The sequence below is a fragment of the Callorhinus ursinus genome, unplaced genomic scaffold, assembly GCF_003265705.2.
Source record: "Callorhinus ursinus isolate GAN/ISIS: 27379988/994484 unplaced genomic scaffold, GSC_fseal_2.0 scaffold72, whole genome shotgun sequence".
NCBI classification, from domain to species: domain Eukaryota; kingdom Metazoa; phylum Chordata; class Mammalia; order Carnivora; family Otariidae; genus Callorhinus; species Callorhinus ursinus.
The window spans coordinates 5,221,910-5,228,355 of NW_027397134.1; the positions used below are offsets into that span (position 1 = coordinate 5,221,910).

The window sequence follows — 6,446 nt, forward strand, 5'->3', positions numbered from 1 at the left end:
CCGATTGTGTTAAGCCACAGAGATTTTTGGTTTGTTCCATTAATTACACTGAATAAAACTGTATACCAGGGGCACTTGGCTGGCTCAGTTGGAAGAGCATGCGAATCTTGAGCTCAGGGTCATAAGTTCAAGCCCCATGAATTCTACCCCCACACTGGGTGTAGAGATGACTTAAATAAATAAATAAACTTTAAAACTTAATAACATCAGTTATTAATTGCCACAGCAATGCTGCATAACAGATCACCCCAAACTTAGTGCCTTAAAAGAGCAATCATTTATTTAGCTCATGATTTCACCGATGGGCAATTTGGGCTGGGCTCAGCTAGAGGTTCTTCTGGTCTCAGTCGGGTTTATGCATTCATCTGTGGTCCGCTGTGGGATCAGCTGGTGGCTGACGAGCACAGCCTCAGCCAGGACAACTCGTTCCTGTTCCGGTGGTCTGTCATCCTCATGCAGGAGAGCCAGATTTGTTCACAAGCCAGCTGAGAAGGTTCCAAGAGAACAAGCAGAAGCTACAAGAGCTCTTAAGAGTCCAGGCTCAGAACTGGCAGTGTCACATCCCCTGCATTCTGTTGGCCAACATAAGTCATATGGCTGAGCCCTGATTCAAGGGGCGAGGAAAAAGATTCTTTCTCCTGAGGGGAGGGGTTTCAAGGTCACATTGCAAAGGGTCTTGCTTATAGGGAGCAAAGAATTGCAGTTACTTTTGCAAACAATCTACCACAGAAGGTATTAGTGTCCCCATCTGAAAGATGAGGAAACTGAGGCCCAGGAAGATGAAGTAGATAGCAAATGGAAGAATCGGGATTTAAGCAAAACCTGAAGATCTCTTCATGCCCTAAGCTTCGCTGGTGACTCTGAGGACTGGTCCTCTTTGGCCAGAAGGAACCTCTCCACCTCTGCTAGTTGAACCCAGAATCCAGCATCGTAGCCTCCTGGGGAAGAGGACCCCAAATCTGGATCTTGCTCTAGCCTTTGGAAGAACAGGGCATCTTTACAGAAATTTGAGGCTGGGGGATATCTTGAGCTCCAAACCTGAAGCAGCTGTGACTTCAGCGAGCTGGGGCTAGCAGACAGGTCTTCCCCTCCTGGCTTTCATACATCAGATGTCCCTAAAGACCTACCTTGCTGTGTGACCCAGGCATAGCCCACACCCTCTCTGTGCCTCAGTATCAGAGGGCAAGGTGTAAAGAGGTAAGAGTTCAGCCTCTGGAATCACAGCAATGGGTTCCAATCCTGACTCACTTGCTATCTGTCCCGAGCAAGTCCCTTTCCCTCTCTGAGCCTCCTATTTCCCTCTCTTCTGTAAAATGGGTATGAGAGGAGTCCCCACACTGGGGGCTGTTATGAGAATTGAATGAATGAATGCATCATGTAAATGCATGATATAAATGACCTACTACCCCCAAGGTGGGCTTACTATCTGGCAGGTGGTATAGTATCATCTTGGCCAAACCCCCATTTTAAGAGGAGAAAACAGAGGCTTGGGCAGGGGATGCAATTTGCCAAGGCCACACAGCTAAGGCATAGTGATGTCCCCAGCATACTCAGGTTTGTCTGATTCCAGAAGCCAAGGTCTTAACTTCCCTAGAGTTTGGGAGTCCTGGGTTTGAGTCTCGACTCTGTCTCTTGAGCCATGTGACCTTGCACAAGACCCTTTTCTCTCTGGGGTTTTTTTTTTCCTCATCTCATTAAATGACAATCTGCCTCTAAAGCCTCATGACGTTTCCTCAGATGGGAAAGTACACTAAAGTGCTTAAGCCAGCATCCAGGACGGACATGTATGTGCTCAGCAGTTGGAGGCTGCCATAACCATCACAGGCAAGTTGCTTAACGTTCTGTGCCTCAGTTTCTCTATCCCTCAAATAGGGCTAATAACAGTCTTAACTCATTGGGGTGGCCGTGAGGAATAAATGAGTTACTGTGAGCTATGCCTTAGCACAAAGCTTGGCACCTGTATGCGCTTCATAAGCACTTGCTATTATTTTTAAAGTTCCGAAACCTGTTCCAGGCCAGCACGAGACAATGGGGGATCCCAGCCCTCTGCGGGCTGCAGCTTCAGGCGCTGCCTTTGCTGCCACTCAGCTATTATTAGGCCCAGAGTCCTCATCTCAAATCCAGATGGGGAGCTACAAGGGCAGGCAGGGCCAGGCCTGGCTGGCGGATGGTTGGGAAAGCTGCTCCGGAGGCCGGTCTGGGTTTGGGCCCCACCCCGCCTGCCCTCCCTTGCCTGCAGCGGGTCCAGCCGCCACGTCTCCACTTGGCTCTGAGGTCTGCACGGAGCACTCCCTCCCACCGTGGCTGCCTCCTCTGGGAAGGTTCAGAGTATTTCCACAGCCTCAGCACTTTTCTACCCCACCCAGAGAGGCCAGGCCTGTGTGGAAACTACCAACTGGACCCTGCTCGCCTCTGGAGCCTGCAAAGGGGCCCTCTCCACTCCCGCCTAGAGGTCCTTCTGTGCCTCCTGTGAGGGTTATTGGGTCCCTCAAGGGGAAAGGGCCACACAACAAGGTTTAGAGCCCAGCCCTACCACCAACATGCTGTGTCAACTTGAACAAGTGACCTTCCCTCTCTGAGCTTCAGTGTCTTTATCAAATGGATATAATCTGAGCATCTACCTCAAAGGGCCGTGGTGATGATTAAATGAGTGAATGGCACATAATGGGCACTCAGTATGTGCCAGGTGTTGTTATTTCATGCCTGGGTGTGCCAGGCCAAGGGGGAAACAAGGGATTTGGGAGGCTGGGGATCTGGGGTGCAGAGTGGCTCCCCCTCCAAGTTGCTATATGACCCGAAGCCTGTTCCTTGCCCTCTCTGGGACTCAGATTACCTATTTGGATCACAAGGTGGGCATCTAGGACTCTACAATGCCAAGATTCAGCTGCTAGGCTGAATAGTTAAGAAACAGAACAAGAGGGCGCCTGGGTGGCTCAGTCGTTAAGCGTCTGCCTTCGGCTCAGGTCATGATCCCAGGGTCCTGGGATCGAGTCCCACATCGGGCTCCCTGCTCAGCGGGAAGCCTGCTTCTCCCTCTCCCACTCCCCCTGCTTGTGTTCCTGCTCTCGCTGTCTCTCTCTGTCCAATAAATAAATAAAATCTTTAAAAAAAAAAAAAAGAAACAGAACAAGAGCCCATGTGGACAGATGGCAGATCCCAAATGGCAGATGGCAGGGTCCTGTGATTAAGGATGAGGATTCCAGGTTCAAATCCTGTGTGAGGTGTGGGCATGGCCTGGCCTCACTGAGTCTGCCTCCTCTTCTGTATAATGATGGTTCTACCTCACAGGACTAGAGAGCTATGAGGTCCTGGTAATAACAAAATTGCCACTCATGTATTATAAGGGCGATCTGGAGCCAGGCTGCAACCCACTGAGCAGCAATTGCATAGAGCCCCTGTCATGAACTTAGATGTCAGGCATCAGGGAACCCCCCAGAAGTCACAAGAGGTCCAGGCCAGCCCACCCTGAATCCTCTCCTTTTTCCACGAGGCATCCCAGGGCCCTTTCTCCTTCCCAGAGCCCACTTGCCTCCAAGTTTCCAAGGAAGAGTCCTCCTTTCCCATCCTTCAGCACTTAAGGCCCGGCCCCCTTCTCCTCCAAGGCCAGAAGTTTATCTGGCACTGTCGCTCAGAGAACACAGCAGCTGGATGACATCATAGGGGAGACAGCCTTGCCGAACTGGTTTGCCAAACAGGTCCCCAGTCCTATTCCTGGGGCTGCTGGCCATGACCATGGGAGCTTCCAGTTCTGCCCATGAGGAAGAAGGTTACAGCCCTTGGATCCCACCAGCCCCAGTAAGGACCAGTTCTCCTCAAGGACCTCACGCTCCAGCTTCACCTGCTTGATTTTTCCCCAACAAAATCCCCATAGTCCTACCTTCCTTCCTTTGTTCATGCTGTTCCCTTCTCCAGATTGCCCTTCCCATCCCCTCAGCATGCCAAACAGCAAGTGAGGGCTTCGTTCTGTACAACTTTCAGAGTCCAGATAACTTGTCTCTCCCTACTCTGACTAGGCTGTGAGACCCCAACAGCAGGCCCAGCTCCAACCTATGTCTAACCCTCCGCTCCACCCCGCGCCCAGCAGCCCCCGGACTCCCTCATAGGCCCAAGGTTCAGGCCTTGGCTGGCCTCACAGCTGCTTGTGAGCACACCCCAAGGTGGGGTCTCCCTGAAAGTCTTGGGATTTTATGTTGCGTAGTCTAGGGGGGAAAGGGATTAGGGAGCTCAGGCCATAATTGTGCAGATAAGAAACTTGAGGCTTTGAAGGGACCAAAACTTTGCCTGGGGCAGAGCCAGCGCTAAGACCCATCACCCCTCTTGCCTTTCAGCAGGACCCTAGCTTGAGGGAGGGGAAGCCAGGGTGATTCAGGGATCTAGCGCTGCCAGCTTGATAAAATATTTATTCTCAGACTCAGGCACTGGAGCAAAATATTACCCTTGGCCCCTGAGCTGCTCCAGCCACTCCCCGCTCTACCAGTCCAGGACTGGACCTGGAGGAATCTGGACCCTTTTTGTTATAGCCCCTTGCCTCGGGAAGGCCTGAAATAGGCCAGTCACATCCCCTCATTTTACAGATGGATAGACTGAGGCCTGGTCTCCCCAGTGCCTCTAAGATAATGTGCACTTTGCTCACCTGGGATTCAGGGCCCACCCCCGTCTCCATTTCCTGCTTCATCCAAAACACATCTCTCCTCCTTCTCCTACTTACAAACCTCCTGGCCTTAACTCATACTATTCACCTGCCACAAATTCCCTTCCATGACTTTCCCCATCTTCTCTGTGTCATGGATTTCTTCACACCCTTTCTCAAGAATCAGTTTGCAAATCACCTCCTCTGAGAAGTCTTCCAGGATTTCCCCCATCCTAGAGGCAGCAAGATGGAGGCAGGCCCTCCTCATGGGATGTTTACTCCTTCCTGGGCTGTGGATGAAAGCTTTCCCGGCACTGTACCCGGCTACCCTTTGATCTTTGTTTTGCCACCACCGTCATCCCGCCCCACCCTTTGCAGGGAGGAAGAAAGAGGCCGGTAGGTCTGGAGGAGGTTCCCAGCCCTGAGGGCTTGACTGCGGGGAGGGACCTACGCACCTCTTCCGTACCGTCAAGACCTGGTTAGGGTTAGGGAGGGACCTACGCACCTCTTCCGGACGGCTAAGATCTGGTGAGCGCGTGTGCGACATATTAAGTCCGCGGGCACAGACTCACCTGTGTGGTTCCTCCCAGCCTGCGGGGCCGGGAGACGGGGCTAGCACGAAGCAAGCTATTCATTGGAGCCTCCAGCCGCCACACAGGCAGGCCCTGAGAATCCCAGGTAACCTAGGCGTGCCCCACCCCAATCGACCGTTCCCAGGGCAGCACGAAATTTGAAGTAGGACCGAGTTAGCCTTGGAGAGCGGTGCCCCTCGTTCTGGTAAATAAGATGGCATCTAGATCAAGTAGAGAGGGCCTAGATGGGACCCTCCCAGAATAAGGGGACCTGGAGCCATGGCCTCCAAAACCGGGGTCTGTTTGCTCCTCCTCCTGTGTGACCTTCAAAGTCTCCTCCCTCTCTGTGCCTTGATTTTCTCCTGTGTAAAGTGGAACCACCCCTCAGGGATGTGGGGATTAAATAAGATGACACCTTTTAAAAAAGTCTGGGAGTGTACTGGCCCTCTCTCTAGATGCGGGTGAGGTGGGGTGGCTGGGCGGTCGTCACAGAGGATCTGGACAGCAGGGCTGCGGGGCTCTGCTGGGGCAATAGGCTGAAACCACTTCCCCATTACCCCATATCACAGTGGGTAAAAGCAAATTCTGGGCTCAAAAGATGCTGGGATGAATTACATGTCCTCAACTGTAAAATGGGACAGTAACCCTGGGCTCAAATGGTCGTTATAGGGATTTTATACCTGGTACATGGCAAGTACAAAATAAATGAGTTGGTATTGTTTTTATTTGACAGACAGGACTCCAGACCCCACCTCCCGGGCTCCTTGAACAGGTAGGGTCCAATGACCCTGGAACTGTGAGTCGGTGGGAGGGTCCTGGGCCTCCAGCACGAGGTACTGCGGGCCGTCCTCCCTAGTGGATCTGAGCTCTTGGGTCCCCTGGCTGACTCCTGGTGTTGTCTTGGGCATGTTGGCCCTCTCTGGGCCTCAGTTTTCCCCATTTATTGAATGAGAGCCTGTACTCTGTATTCCCTATTTAGGAGTCTAGCGCAACCAGAGGCGAACCCTGAGGGGCTCGGAAGGAAAAGCATGACATATGAAGGCAACGTCAGTCCAAAGGTGTGTTGACTGGGGAAGGGTTGTTGTGATTGATCCTGATCCACCTGAGATGCTCCTTGAGATGCACCAACATAGGGTCGACGTGCTGCCGGTCACAGTCCCTGCTCTGAGGTGACCGGGACCAGGTGTCCCGAAAGCAGCCTGGTCCGCAGCCAAGCCCACACGCTAACGCGAGAAGGGGGCGGA

General features: G+C 52.5%; 2 long non-coding RNA genes across 3 annotated transcripts; one reads left to right on the top strand and one right to left on the bottom strand.

Moving 5' to 3' along the window:
- Positions 1-253: 253 nt before the first annotated feature.
- Positions 254-5,019, bottom strand: LOC112813210 (uncharacterized). Of its 2 annotated transcripts, none has more exons than XR_012376411.1 (3): positions 4,830-5,019; positions 3,530-3,748; positions 254-572 (listed from the first exon to the last, which is right to left on the bottom strand). It is a non-coding gene; the product is annotated as an uncharacterized lncRNA (long non-coding RNA). The 2 variants fall into 2 exon arrangements; XR_012376412.1 differs by having other exon boundaries at positions 3,530-3,644; positions 4,830-5,003.
- A 139-nt stretch (positions 5,020-5,158) lies between these two features.
- LOC141371455 (uncharacterized) lies at positions 5,159-6,254 on the top strand. Its single transcript, XR_012376413.1, has 3 exons — positions 5,159-5,308; positions 5,936-5,974; positions 6,182-6,254. It is a non-coding gene; the product is annotated as an uncharacterized lncRNA (long non-coding RNA).
- Positions 6,255-6,446: the final 192 nt, after the last annotated feature.